The sequence below is a fragment of the Geotrypetes seraphini genome, chromosome 6, assembly GCF_902459505.1.
Source record: "Geotrypetes seraphini chromosome 6, aGeoSer1.1, whole genome shotgun sequence".
NCBI classification, from domain to species: domain Eukaryota; kingdom Metazoa; phylum Chordata; class Amphibia; order Gymnophiona; family Dermophiidae; genus Geotrypetes; species Geotrypetes seraphini.
The window spans coordinates 210,912,782-210,928,887 of NC_047089.1; the positions used below are offsets into that span (position 1 = coordinate 210,912,782).

General features: G+C 41.7%; 1 protein-coding gene across 1 annotated transcript in view; it reads right to left on the reverse strand.

Annotated features, from left to right (window-relative positions):
- Window positions 1-16,106, reverse strand: part of BAG4 (BAG cochaperone 4) — a 34,412-nt gene that overhangs the window by 6,609 nt on the left and 11,697 nt on the right. The gene's annotated exons all lie outside the window — the stretch shown is intronic.

Here is a 16,106-nt window from a genome sequence, read left to right on the forward strand (position 1 = left end):
AAAGGGAGACAAAAATTTTTTCAGATATATTAATGAAAGGAGGAAGATGAAAAATAGAATTGCTAAACTAAAAGATGCTGGGAACCGATATGTGGAGAGTGATGAGGAAAAAGCAAATGTGCTAAACAAATACTTCTGTTCTGTGATCACGGAAGAAAATTCTGGAGAAGGACTGAGATCGTCTGGCAAAGTAACGTGAGAAAATGGAGTAGATTCTATGCTGTTCACAGAGTAGAGTGTTTGAGCTGAGCAACTTGAAAAACTGAAGGTGGACAAAGCGATAGGACCGGATGGGCTCCATCCCAGGATACTGAGGGAACTCAGAGGAATTCTGGCGGGTCCTATTAAAGACTTGTTCAACAAATCTCTGGAGATGGGAGTAGTTCCTGGGGATTGGAGGAGAGCAGATGTGGTTCCTATTCATAAAAGTGGTCACAGAGATGAAGCTGGAAACTACAGGCCAGTAAACCTTACTTCGGTTGTTGGAAAATTAATGGAAATGTTGCTGAAAGAAAGGATAGTGTACTTCCTTGAATCTAATGGGTTACAGGATCCGAGGCAAGATGGCTTTACAAAAGGTAAATCGTGCCAAACGAATCTGATTGAATTTTTTGATTGGGTGACCAGAGAGCTGGATTGAAGACATATGCTAGATGTAATTTACTTAGATTTCAGCAAAGCCTTTGATACGGTTCCTCATAGGAGGCTATTGAACAAACTTGAAGGGTTGAAGATAGGACCCAAAATGGTGAACTGGGTTAGAAACTGGCTGTCGGACAGATACCAGAGGGTGGTGGTTAATGGAAGTTGCTCGGAGGAAGGAAAGGTGAGTAGTGGAGTCCCTTAGGGTTCGGTGCTGGGGATGATCCTGTTCAATATGTTTGTGAGTGACATTGCTGAAGGATTAAATGGAAAAGTTTGCCTTTTTGTGGATGATACCAAGATTTGTAACAGAGTAGTCACCGAAGAGGGAGTGGAAAATATGAAAAAGGATCTGCAAAAGTTAGAGGAATGGTCTAATAACTGGCAACTAAAATTCAATGCAAAGAAATGCAGAGTAATGCATTTGGAGATTAATAATCGGAAGGAACCGTATATGCTGGGAGATGAGAAGCTGATATGCACCGACGGGGAGAGGGACCTTGGGATGATAATGTCTGAAGATCTAAAGGCGAAAAAACAGTGCGACAAGGCGGTGGCTGCTGCCAGAAGAATGTGGGCTGTATAAAGAGAGGCGTAGCTAATAGAAGGAAAAAGGTGTTGATGCCCCTGTACAGGTCATTGGTGAGGCCCCACTTGGAGTATTGTGTTCAGTTTTGGAGACCATATCTGGCGAAGGACATAAGACTTGAAGCTGTCCAGAGGAGGGCAACAAAAATGATAGGAGGTTTGCGCCAGAAGACGTATGATGAGAAACTGGAAATCCTAAATATGTATACCCTAAAGGAAAGGAGGAAAAGGGGAGATATAATTCAGACGTTCAAATACTTGAAGGGTAAAATGGTAAAACCAGAGGACAATTTGAGGTTGAGGGGTAGTAGATTCAAGAGCAATGTTAGGAAATTCTACTTTACAGAGAGGGTGGTGGATGCCTGGAATGCGCTCCCGAGAGAGGTGGTGGAGAGGAAAACGGCGACGAAGTTCAAAGAAGCGCGGGATGAACACAGAGGATCAAGAATCAGAAAATAATAGTAAATATTGAACTAAGGCCAGTACTGGGCAGACTTGCACTGTATTTGTCTGCATATGGCCTTTTGGTTGAGGATGGTCTGGGGAGGGCTTCAATGGCTGGGAGGGTGTAGATGGGCTAGAGTGTGATTTGACGGAGACTTCGGAAGTTGGAACCCAAGCACAGTACCGGATAGAGCTTTGGATTCTTGCCCAGAAATAGCTAAGAAGAAAAAATTTAAATTGAATCAGGTTGGGCAGACTGGATGGACCATTTGGGTCTTTATCTGCCATCATCTACTATGTTACTATGGCAATGGAAAGGTGGAACCAACCTCTCCACCTATGTTTGTGCATCCAGCACTAACACTCATATAGCTCTTTACAAATAGCATTTAAATCAGAGTAACTCTGTTATTCTGCCACCCCAAAATTCTCTTCCCAGCTCATTGACTGCCATGAGGCAAACTGATGGAAATTCAAACCCAGAGTGTACTCTAATGCAGGCATTTTAGTCATCTGACATGGCAGGGCATAAGGAAGCATATGCTGCTCTACAGGAAAGAGGATTATCACGGTAAGTACCTATTCCTTCTTTCCTGTGCAAACAGAATACAATTCCTTACAGATGGGACGTACCAGAGCAGTCCCTTGCGTCTAGGGCAGGACAGATAACCCTGCAACTAGCACCAAGGACATGAAATTCACATCAGTTTGTGCTGTCATGACCACTCTGTAAAATTTTATCAAAGGTATGGACAGTGGACCAAGTGGCTGTCCTACAAATTTCATCAGGTGGCACGACCTGGATTTGGCCCAAGATGAAGATACACTTCTGGTGGAGTGAGCTTTCAAGGCCACTGGTGGGTGCTTACCACGGCCAATATATGCTATGGAGATAGCCATGCATAACTATCATGATATAGAAGCCTTAAAGGCAGATCTTTTCTTATGATTACAGCTGGATAAGGCAAACAGGTGATCTGAAAGACAAAAGTCACTTGTCACCTTTGCGTAGCGGAGAAGCACTCTCTGAACATCTAGCAACTGCAAAACCTTGTCCTGCTTCTTCTTGCCAATGGACCAAAATGCAGGATTGATGTGAAACATCGAAACTACTTTTGGCAGAAAAGAAGGAATGGTAGAGAAGGACACTCCTGCTTCTGAGAAAGCTTTCTACATGATAGAACCTGTAGCTCCGACACCCTCCTCACTGAAGTGATCGCTACAGGCTTCATGGTAAGATCTATGAGGAGATGCTTCCAATAAAAGGTTCACACAGAGCTCATAAGACAATAATAAGATTCCGTACAGGAAATAGCTGCCGCACTGGAGGGTAGAGCCTCAACACTTCCTTCCAGAATCTAGAGACAACTGGCTGAGAAGCCATGGATGCTTTGCTCTAGCCCAGAAGCAGGAAAAGCTGGCTATCTGAACCTTAAGAGATCCGACTGCTAAGCCTTTCTCCAGGCCTTCCCACAGGAAGGACAGTACTTTGGAAATGGAAGCCCAGCTAGGGTCTAACTGTCTGAGCTTATACCACTGCTTAGCATAGGCCACCACTGTTGCTGGCTTCTTAGATCTCAGAAGACTCATGATAACCCTATCTGAATATCTTCTGGTGTGCTGAGGCAGCACATTCAACCGCCAATCATAAGACCAAAGTGTTCTGGATGGTGTAAAGTGATAGGCCCCTGAAACAGAAGGCTCTGATGCAATGGCAGTCTGAGACAGCTGTCCTGCTGCAACTGGACTATCCACGTACCATGGAAGGTGTGGACAATTTTGAGCCATGAGGCTTGCTAATCCCCATTTGGCTGCTATCTTGTGCTTGTGAATGACTTAGCCTATCATCGGCCACAGTGAGAACACATACAAGAGCTCTTTTGTTTGTCAAAGCTACACAAGAGCACCTATCTTGACACTTCCCAGCTCAAAGCTTCAACTGAAGAAATGAAGGGGCTTTCCTGTTGGCCGCTGACACAAGGAGATCGAACATGCAGTTGAACGTTCTCTAAGACAACGACCAATTTCCTGGATCCAGGTTCTGTTTGCTGAGATAATTGGCATGGACATTGTCCACTTCTGACAAACCAAAAGGCAGCAGCGAGAACTGATGCATTTTGCCAATGATGCAGAGTCACCCTTACACAGCTCCAGCAGGGTTCTACTGCCCAGCACTTGAGGGACCCGAGACAAATAGAGGGACTAGAGGAGGCTAAGCACATGGCTCCTCCCCCTCCCCCCCCAACCTGGCATGCCCCATGGAACTGGGTAAATGGATGCTTCTCAGTCAACTATCCAACACATTCCTGGCATGATATAGGGGTCAAAACACCTGAGGAGTCTATTATAAATCGATTTAAACCAAAATCGAAATGTTTTGAGGTAGATAAAAGGTTTTTCAAATAAAATTGGGAAATCCAAGATGGCCACCATGGGCACTTTTTGGCGCTAAAAAGAAGCCCATGGGAGAAAAACTAATTTTTCAAAAATAATGAAAATAGGATTTTAGAGGTGGGAGACCCTTGGGACAACACCAGAAACCCTTAGTTTTGCTAAATTCAGACACATCTCAATGTATCCCATAGACAGTAATGATTGGTATTCACAGAACTGCCATGTGCTGTGCTTACATCAGCTTCTCACTATAGCTGGAAATGGAGGAGAATTTTCTGCCTTGGACAACCAAGGGGTGGCTCCAGCAGCTTGTCTCTTCAACTGCCTGTTATTCAGGCTCACAGAGCCTAAAACCCTCGACTCCTCTCTTTCTCATGTGATTCTTCAGGGGGGAATTCAGCTGTCCACTGCCAAGCTTCTCGACCAATCATGGGATCAATTCAGCCTGCATTCCAGCACCTAATCTACCCAGGGGTGAGCACTGCTCCTAGGGAACCTAGCCCCAAGCGATACTGAAGGCTGGCTAGGCAGGTACTCTTTCAAAAGGTTGCTTTCCTGGCTACAAACCCCTACATCTGGAACCTCTCCCAGGCACAGTAGTTCCATACTATTGGGAACCTCTTAGCATGGAAAAGCCTCACAGAAAAAAAATTGGATTTAACCTGAAAATAAGAAATCCAGCACAAAGCAAATGAAAATACATCTTCTCAACTTGGTCTAAAGAGAGAGGGCACTGCCCAGGGAGACAAGGAGGCGGAGCTCAGAAAAATGATTAACATCTTCTGCAATCCCAATTTGCGAGCTGGGGTATAGAACCCATCCGTAAAGAATCTTATGCTGTTTGTGCAGGAATGATGGGTTAGATCAGGGCTACTCAATTCCAGTCCTCAAAGTCCACAGGCAGACTAGGCTTTCAGGATGTCCATAAAGAAATACCAGAAGTAAAAAAATAGAGGCATTGTAAACCCGCAGCAAATATAGATACAAGGAAGAGTGGACACAAAGATGAGTGGATCCCAAGCAAATGTATAAGTAAGTTCTTTATTCAAAATTCAAACTGAAAAAAAGTCCTTAAAAATACCATCATCCCGACAAGGGCGATCTTCCTTGTATTAATAATGAATATGCATTAGAGAGATTTGCATAACAAGGAGGCAGTGCATGCAACTCTCTCTTATGCATATTCATTGTGGATATTCTGAAAACCGGATTTGCCTCTGGACCTTGAGAACTGGCATTGTATAGTACTGGTTTAGGTGAAACTAGCTGGCAATTTTAGTTCCATTCCTAGTAGAACAAAAGGCCAGGGACGTATAAAATTAGTAATATACCTATATCCACCCTTGGCTATCTCATAAGACAGGGCAACAATTAGCTTTGCATGAAAATACAGGAGATCTTTCCAGTGCAAGATTCAGACACGCAGGCACAGCAGCATGCTAAAAAAAAAAGCTTACCTTGGTACTGCAGTTGCTCTAGCTGTGGTGGTGTGTAGTTTGCACTGCTGACTGGCTATGTGTTTTTTAAACTTTAATATTTTTTTATTTTTATTTGAATTCATAAAGTGTCACAAAAGCACTAATGACAACCATCCAAATCATGTACAAGTCACAAAATCAGATGTGTAGAACAAAAGTATCACATATTAACCCTACAACAGGACATGTCTCGAAGTCTTTCTAACTACCTCTCCATTCCCCTCCCCCCAATGAATAACAATACCCATTTTATTAAATATCTTCACAGCAACCTTTGTAATATCTTGTCCTAGTTTATAGTAGCACAAGCATTATGCCAATATTGTTCAGAGACCAAGCGTTCCACCAATATCTGATATTTGGCTTTCCAGGCAGGAAGAGAGGGTGGATGGGGCTGCTTCCAGTGAGAAGCTATGATACACTTCGCTGCTGCCAACCCCAGATGTTTTACTTTCCTCTGCAAACCCATTCCCATTGTAAAGTCCCAATAAACAAGTAACTGTCTGTGAAAGCGAAAACATTTTTGAAAATGTCACCTCCTCAGACTGCTAAACTTATTGTTATGTCCACGAAATGTGTAAAAAAAAGTTCCCAGCTCCTGTCCACACCACCAACACATAAACATATGACAACCTTGTAGGCAGTTTCCTCTACCAAAACACATATCAAAGACTTCTGTACTTCCAAAAACATGGGTATGCCATGCATGCAAAGTGAAAACCCTCCCCAAATCTTGCTCCCATTTAAACTTAAAAGTATGTTTTGAATAATCCAGTCCTCTAATATAACAATATAATATGGAGAGAGGCCTAGGCATTTTACCTACCACCAACCAGGCGTTTTCCCAGTGTTCAGATTGAATAGGACCAATGTTCAGCCAACCTTGAGTGAGCAGAAAATGTTTAACTGTAGAAAGGGAAAGTAATCCATCAAAGTAAAGCCATAACTATCCCTTAAGGCCTGAAAGTCCACCATGGTTCCCTTATCTTAAAAAAATAACAAAATCTAGGTAACCCTTGAATGGCCTAGCAGCAGAAGACTGGTTGAACAGTTACCACCTCAAATAAAGGTTTGCTGCATAAAGAGGTTAGGGTGGAAGCCCCATTTTGAGACCCCCAATGCTTCCTTAGTCCTCCCCACAGAAGCAGTAAGTGTTAAAAAGAGTTTTTCCGGGACCCAAACTATGTCTTTGAAAGAAATAGATATCCAGAGCAGGTAGTGAAGTGGCATTAAAGAACAGAACTCCTGCTCCAGCCAAACATGTAATGTATCCCATTCAAATTCCCAATCAACCATAAATCTTAACTGTGCAGCCCAGTAATACCATTGCACATTAGGAACAGCCCAGCCCCCTGCTCCTGGCTGCTACAAAGAATAGATGAAGACCACCGAGATTGTCTCCCTTCCCAAATTAAAGCAGAAAAGGCTCTCTGCAATAGTCTCAACACCTGCCTTGGAACCCTGATTGGTAACATTTGAAACAAAAACAGAAGGCGAGGCAGTACATTCTTCTTAATTACAGATATACAGCACCACCAAGATAATTAAAGGCCTTTCCATTGAGATAGTAAATTCTGAATGATCTGTGAGACTAATTTAGAATAACTGTAGGAATATAGTAGTTTGTGGTCTATAGGCAAATGAATCCCCCAAGTATCAAATTTTGTCTGAAGCAATCTTGAACGGAAAGAATGCCTCAGCAAAGCTACTTTATCCCCTGGGATACTTACTGATAAAATCTCAGAATTTTCCATATTGATTTTAAATAGCGAGACTTTCCCAAATGTCTCAGACTCTGAAGGATCACTGGTAAAGTCAATCTAGGCTGTTGGATATAAAGCAAAATATCATCAGCGAACAGGGCTATTTTATGTTCTACTTCCTCAAACTTTATCCCTCTCACATCTGAATTTGTCCTTATTGTCACTGTGAAGGGTTCCATAATTAATGCAAAGAGCAGGGGGGACAAGGGACAACCCTGCCTCTTTCTTCACTGTATCAAAAAGGGCTCAGTCTAGGGCCCTGTTAACTCGAACCCTGGTCTAAGGTGCCTTGTACATAGCCTTCACACTGCTACAGAATATCTCCCCCAAGCCCACCTGTCCCATCACCCTCCACAGAAAGGTCCAGCTCACCTGACCAAATGCCTTCTCCGTATCAGATCGGGTATGCTGGATCTCCCAAATCAAATGAAGAGTTTGCTTAATGTTATGCCCCAACTTAACACCTATGAATAAATCCTGCCTGCTCAGCAGAACTCCTGACAATCTATCCGCTAGGACTTTAGCAGTAATTTTGATGGCTACATTTAACAATGAAATGGGATGGTATGAACCACACACTATATGGTCTTTCCCCGATTTTGGTAAAACTGTGACACCTACCTCCTGCATAGACAGTGGAAGGGCATTACCCTCAAGGAAATTATTACCCACACGCTGTAGGAACTCCTCTAAATCATCCACAAATTTTTTATTAAAAAAAAGGGGCCCCCCAAAAAAAATCTAATCACAGGGCCTTTCCCAATTTTAACTGAATGCAGTATTTCTTATAAAGAAATGAGCTCATCTAAGCTCTGTAAGGTTTATTTTTCATTGCCAGAGCTTGGATAGGTAGCAGATTTAATCTTGCAGCTGGTTTATTGGGTAGAAACTCTTTCTCTATATATTTATTAAGGATTTTTGGCACAGCTGGGGAGAGGGACCTTGGGGTGACAGTGTAAAGGGGAAAAATTAGATTCCAGCAGAATTTGATTGTGTTGTGAGGGCTTGCCTCTCCTCCAGTGCTATTTGGTGGGGAACTTGGCTGACTCATAATTTATAATCCCACCCACATCAGGGTTTGCTACACATATATAGACAACCCAATAATCAGGAGAACTCCTCAGACAATACTCATTCCAACCAATCAGGATGACTTTTATTCAGTACAATCATTGTGGTGCCTTAATTCCAAGTCACACCATCTGGAGACTTAGGGCTTGTCCATCTATCTTAAGCTTTCTAGTATTGAGGAACTCTGTAAATTTAAACAGGAATTGGAGGCAATCAAAGCAGCGTCCATCACTCCACAAAATCGTATCAATTTACCACCACTCCTCAAAGAATAAAGCAATCCAGGAATAAATGAAGCTCAGCAGGGTCAGGTAGACTGTGACAAAGAAACATTCACCCTCAATTGCACTTACAAAATTCTTTTGCTCCATTAGAGCATCGCGATACTCAAGAAAAATCAAGATGGAACCAGAACCAGTACTAGTGAAGGTAACTCATGAAGGAAAGCACCCCTAAAGGAAGAATAAGAAAGCTCAAACCAGAAAATTGTTGCCTTTAGGCGATTCAAGTCAAAGAGCCTAAAATACTAAAGTGTCTTCCAGGATCCTCAGCTACCAAACAAATATGGCCTATAATTAGAGAGGAAACTAAGAATTCTAAAGCTGATGTTGTTATTCACTTGGGAACAAATGACCTAGCCAGCAATACCGCACTTGCTAAGCAGAAAGCTTTTCGGGAGCTAGGGGAGGGATTAAATCTTTTTGTAAAAGACTATAGCTTTCTCAGAAGTACTGCCTACATATGGAAAATGAGAGGGAAGAGTACTAAATACAGAGATCTTCAATGAGTGGCTTACAGCCTGGTGTCATCAAGAAAGCTTTAGGTGCATAGGATGGGGGGAAAAAACATATGTAATGTAATGTAATGTAATTTATTTCTTATATATCGCTAAACTCCATTAGGATTCTAAGCGGTTTACAGAAAATAGATAATAAAAATAAGATAAATAAATAAAGAATAGGTACTTTGAAATTCCCTATGTAATATTGTAATGACGGGCTGCATCTTACTACACAGGTCAACACATCATTTTCATCAGTTAATGTTGGGTGGGTTTTGTAGTATTTTTCATGCTGATTTCAAACCTGTTTAGTTTTTCATTAGCATGTCACATTTTTTTGTAATGAGGCCCATTATATATAATTATAACTGTTACTGGGGCGATATCATGTGTTTATAGAATAAATGTATAAGGAGGCTTAACGACAGTTGTCTTTGGTTTTTTATGCTACAGATGGTGATTAATATCAGTTTTTATCATGCCAACACATTGTACTAATCATCCAGATAGTTTCTGTTAACTCTATGGTTCATTCACGATGAAAGCACATCACCCAATTACCGTAGATCTGAAGAAAGTATACAAATTGACTAGGATAAGTCTTGGGCTCCACATATCATCTGTACCAGGTGTTCCAAGGAATCATAACTTATCAACATTCTTCACTGTAAATGGCTCATTGTGCTTTTGTCATGACAAAAGGCTCTTCAACAGTTTGTCACAAGTGCATTGTCCAGGTGAATGGCATCTCTTCATTGATTCTTCACAGAGAAACTAGAAGGCAGTGTTACTGCACAACGGAAATTCCAAACCAAGTATATCAATTGCCCATTCTGCTCATCTAAAGGAGTCTTATGAGAATATAAAGAATTTACTAGAAGCAATCAGTTATAAAACACACCAGTGGAACATCTGTGGTGATCTGAAGATCATTGGCATGCTAATGGGAATGCATGGAGGATTAACCTCTTTGCAATTATCTGTCTTCAGTTCTATATAGCACCCCCCACTTCTAGGTCCCTCCTCTTGCTTTTCCAAGCCCCCTTCCCCTTCTACTTTCCCCTTCCTCTTTGATCTGTCACCTTGAGCCTGTTTAGGTATGTGCAACTCACAAATGGAAGATTAGATCAGATTCACTAAATACTTCTGTTTCCTGTGCTTGTGGGATAGCAGATCTACAGCTGAACATTATGTCAAGCGTGTCTGGCAGCTGAGGGATACCTATAACCCAGAGACAAGCAGTATGAAAATTATGCCATTGGTGGATCCTCATAAAATATTTCTTCCACCATTGGTTGCTAAGTGACACAGTCCAGTATAATTATGCTATGCTATGTGCTTATTTGACTTTGGACTGAAAATACTGCAACATTTCTTTAAGTTGATGCTGCAATTCTTAAAACCCTATATGCTAAAACGCTACAAACTAACATTAGTCATAACTTTAAAAGTTTACCTGACTGAAAAAAACCCCAACTAATAACAGATCTGAAATCAATGTGAAAAACTGATTTAGAAAAATGTGCTGTGTTGTCAGATGATTCTGAAAATGTTATTTTTGTTGCCTTGTGCTATGGCAGGTAAAATAATCCTTGCTGAGAAATTCAGGCAATAAGTTTCTAGGCATTTAAACTAAAAAGTGGGAGTGGCATATGGATGAAGGTCATTTCTGGTGGCCACACCTAGCAAAAGACAGGATGTCACAGTAGTAAAGATAGCAATGTAAATAACAATCTTAGCAATTAATTTCTTAGCAATGCAATAGGAACGGAGACTAGGCAAAAAACTATGCAAAAAATGATCAGTCACTGAAAGGTAGCTGGAAAGCAATGACAACAAATGCTCAAAGTCTAAGCAACAAAGTTCATGATCTGCAGGCCCTGATGTTAGAGGCAGACTTAGATGTTGTTGCTATCACAGAAACATGATTCAGTGATTCCCATGGATGGGATGCTAACATAGAGGCTATAATCTTTTTAGGAAGGACAGGGATGGCTGAAAAAGTGGAGGAGTAGCTAAAAACAGCGACTGAACTGCAAGGGGTCTGGGGAAAGGAGGAAGTGATATGGATAGCTTTGAAAAGAGAAGATGAAACTTCTATCTACATGGGAGTTGTCTATGTATCTCAGACACAATCCAAGCAACTTGATAAAGATCTGGTTGCAGATATCCAGAAGTTGGGAAAGAAAGGGGAGGCGATATTGATAGGTGATTTCAACTTGCCAGATGTGGATTGGAAAGTTCCATCTGTGAAATCAGAAAGAAGCAGAGAGATTGTGGATGCCTTTCAAAATACTCTCCCGAGGCAAATGGTGACAGAACCCATGAGGGAAGAAGCTATGCTGGATCTAATGCTCACAAATGGGGAAAGTGTATCTAGTATCTAAATTGGGCGGTAGTGATCATCAGACAGTTTGGTATGATATAACAACTAAAATGAAAATTCATACAAAATTCAAAGTCCTGTATTTCAAACATGTGGACTTTAGTAAAATAAGCGAATACCTGAAGAAAGAGCTGATAGGCATCCAACTCAGGATACTAGGGGAGCTCAGAGAGATTCTGGTAGGTCCTCTAAAAGATTTGTTCAATAACTCCTTAGAGATAAGAGAGGTTTCGCAAGATTGGAAAATAGCCGATTTGGCGATACTCGAGGGAGTGCAGAGGAGGGCGACTAAACTAATAAATGGTATGGAAAATTTTTCATACGCTGACAGGTTAAAAATGCTGGGGCTGTTCTCCCTGGAGAAGAGGAGACTTAGAGGGGACATGATAGAAACCTTCAAAATCCTTAAGGGCATAGAGAGAGTAAATAAGGACAGATTCTTCAAACTGAGGGGAGCCACAAGCACTAGGGGTCACTCGGAGAAATTGAAAGGGGACAGGTTTAGAACAAATGCTAGAAAATTCTTTTTTACGCAGAGGGTGGTGGACACATGGAACACGCTTCCGGAGGAAGTGATAGGCCAGAACTCTGTACAGGGGTTCAAGAAGGGTTTGGATAGGTTCCTGGAGGATAAAGGGATAGAGGGGTACAGATAGAACTTGAGGTAGGTTATAAAAGTGGTCAGAAACCACTTCACAGGTCGCAGACCTGATGGGCCGCCGCGGGAGCGGACCGCTGGGCGAGATGGACCTCGGTCTGACCCAGTGGAGGCAACTTCTTATGTTCTTATGGTCCCTCTTCACAAAAGTGGTCGCAAAGATGAAGCGAGAAACTACAGGCCAGTAAGCCTCACTTCAGTTGTTGGAAAAATAATGAAAGTGTTGCTAAAGGAAAGGATAGTGAATTTCCTAGAATCCAATGGGTTACAAGATCCAAGGCCAGGAAACGTAGCTTTACTAAAGGCAAATCATGTAAAAAAAACCTGATTGAGTTCTTTGACTGGGCGACCAGAGAACTGAATCGAGGTTGTGTATTAGATGTAATTTACTTAGAATTCAGCAAAATCTTTGACATGGTTCCTCATAGGAGGCTCTTGGATAAACTTGATAGACAGAAATTAGGACCCAAAGTGATACTGGATTAGAAACTCATTGACAGACAGAAGCCAGAGGGTGGTGGTTAATGGAATTCATTCAGAGGAAGGAAAGGTGAGTAGTGGAGTGCCACAAAGATCGGTGTTGAGTCCAATTCTGTTTAATATATTTGTGAGTGATATTGCTGAAGGGTTAGAAGGTAAGGTTTGCCTTTTTGCGGGTGATACCAAGATTTGTAACAGTGTGGACACCACAGAGGGAATGGAAAACATGAAAAAAAATCTTCAAAAGTTAAGAGTGGTCTACTGTTTAGCAACTAAAATTTAATACAAAGAAGTGCAGAGTGATGCACTTGGGGAGTAGAAATCCGAGGGAACTTTATGTGCTGAGAGGCTGATATGCACAGCTGGGGAGAGGGGCCTTGGGGTGATAGTGTCCGAGGATCTGAAGGCAATGAAACAGTGCGACAAAGCAGTGGCTGTAGCCAAAAGGATGTTGAGCTGTATAGAGAGAGGCATAAGAAAAGAAAACTGCAGACAACTGTACAAGATGCAGGCAGTATTTGTTACAATAAACAATCTGTTGCACACCATCTTTTAAACAGGTAAAGGGACCCAACACGGTCCGTGTTTTGATCAACACGTCTTCATCGGGGTCCTATAGAATGGAAAAAGTTAATGTGTCACTAAAGTGTATAATATCAGTGTAATTGTGAGTTATGGTGCAAGTGCGAGATGTGTGTCAGAACCAGTTGAAAAATATCAAATGTGGTAGTGACCGATCTGTGAGAAGTGAATTATTTAAAAGAATCCCCATATGAATTTGATAGGTGCACATCATGTGTACATAAAAGTGCTAGAAATAAAATATAATATGCATTCACAGGACCAAATGGTGATTAGTGACATCATATAAGTGATAGTGAGTAGAGAATGACATGGGGAAAAACTTTGTCCTTTTATACTCAAATCAATACCCTATATAGAACTGACAAAAGACTCTACAACACTAAAAGGCCTCAATCAAATACACCATACATTCACACAACCACAAGTGGAAAAAACAAAAGAACAGGAAAGAAAAAAAAGAAAGAAGTGGAGAAAAAGTCTCAGGTTCTGCTTCATCTGGCAAAAAACTCCATTTCAATAAGATAACCACTTGCACATGTGAACACAAAAAGTGAAAAAAGGCACTGTAATAGCCTGTAGAGTAATGTCAGTTTTTTGCCAGATGAAGCAGACCTGAGGCTATTTCTCCACTTCTTTCTTTTTTTCTTATTTTGGTTCTTCTTTTGGTTTTTCCACTTGTAGTTGTGTGAATGTATGGTGTGTTTGATTGAGGCCTTTTAGTGTTGTAGAGTCTTTTGTCAGTTCCATATAGGGTATTGATTTGAGTATAAAAGTAGAATTTACAGACCCTGATCCTTATGCTAGTGTGTAGAAAAACTTTGTCCCCCATGTCTACCCCCATCCCCGCAAGCTCGTGCCTGACCTGTCCCCGTGAGCTCAGTCCCTGTCCCCGCAAACCATCTGATCCCATCCACACAAGCTTCGAATAGTTTTATACTGAACTTATTTTATTAAAGTATAAAAAGAAATAATATTCTGTACAATTGTCATTTTATAAATCAAAGTTCTGGCTGCTGAACTAGAGAAAGATGTTCAGCTGGCAGGCCTTTGTTTATAAATGTTTATCAACACAACTAATATACTACTTTATCCTAAAGAAAAAAAAAAAAAAAAGAAATGGAAATTTTTTTTCTACCTTTGTTGTCTGGTTTCTGTTTTCCTCATCTTCTCCTCATTCATTTCGTTTCATCCACTGTCTGCTTTCTCTCTGCCTCTTCCATATGTTCTGTTACTGTGCCTTTCCCTTCCATCTCTCCCTCCACCCCCCTCCCCAATTGGTCTGGCACCCATCTTCTTCCCTCCGCTCCCCCCTAGTCTGGAATCTCTCTCTTCCCCATTTCCCTTCAGTGTCTTCTCTCTTCTCTCCCTTCCCCAGTTCCCTTCAGCGTCTGTTCCTCTCCACCCCACCTTTCCTCCCTTTCTCCCTCCCTTCCCCTTGTGGTAGGCAATTTCTAAATTTCCTTTCTAAGAGCTGCCGGAGCACTGAAGTTGCATTTGGCTGCAGGAAAGGTCATCTCTGACGCAACTTCCGGTAGCATCAGAGATGACCTTTATGGCAATCACACGTAACTTCAATGCTTCGGCAGCTTGTACAAAGGAAATGATGCTCAGACGGGGGGCGGCAGAGATTGTTAGTATGGAGGGAAGGAGCGTGATCGGTGACCGCGTGCGTTCCTTCCCTTAACTGCGGAGACAAGACCATTCACCACTCCATAGGGCGGTGAATGGCCTTATCACCGTAGCCATGGTGAACACTTGTTTTCCCCCACCGTCTCGGCAGGTCACCCGTGGCTAACTGTCATTCTCTAATTGTGAGCATCTGGTAACACACATCTCGCATCCGCATCATAACTTACGGTTATACTGATATTGATACATTAACTTTTTCCAGCTAAAACAATCACTGAGACACTACTGGTACCCAGGGAATGTGTTGGGTGCATAATCCACAAACAACTGGGTATGCAGAAGCTAACAGCTAAGTGGGTGCCCAAATATTTGAATGCTGATGAGAAATGTTGAGTGGACACTTCCAAGTTGATTTTGTAGCATTTTCAGTGAGCTGGTGCCAACATTTTGGAACAACTAGTTATGGCTGATGAAACATAATTGCACCATTATGATCCTGAGACAAAACAACAGTCCATGCAATGGCGGTACTCAGGTTCTTGAAGGCCAAGGAAATTCAAGACCCAAAAGTCAGCAGGAAAGGTCATGGCCACAGTGTTTTGGGATCAGGAAGGTGTTGTAATGACTGACCATCTTCTAAGTTGCCAAACAGTTAATGCAGAATACTATTGTAACTTGCTGTGCCGATTAAAGGAGGAATTGAAATAAAAAAAGGAGAGGGAAAATGCAGAAAAGAGTTCTGTTTTTGCAAGGCATTGCACTTGCTCACAAGGCTGGAAAAACGATAGATGTTTTGACGCGGTTGTAGTTTCAGTGTATAGACCATCTACCCTACTCACCAGATCTTGCACCATCTATTTTCTGTTTCCAAGTGATTCGGAGGGATTGCAGCAGTGAAGCAGTATTTAAGTGACTAGACATCAGAGTATTTTTTGGAAGGGTTACAGAAACTTCAGACATGATGTGCCAAGTGTTTTGAACTTTAGGGGTGAACATGTGGAATAACAGGTACATTTCATGGCTTCATGTCATTCCCTTCTTGGGGAACTTTTCAACACTCCCTTGTATTATTCTTGTTACTAACTATTGTAGCTTTTATGGTATATGAAATAAGAAAGCCGATGACTAAATAAATCTCTTCAAAAGAAGGGGACTCCTCCATGCTGATGCTGTTCTGTTTTATGATGGTACATGGAATTCAAAGCCC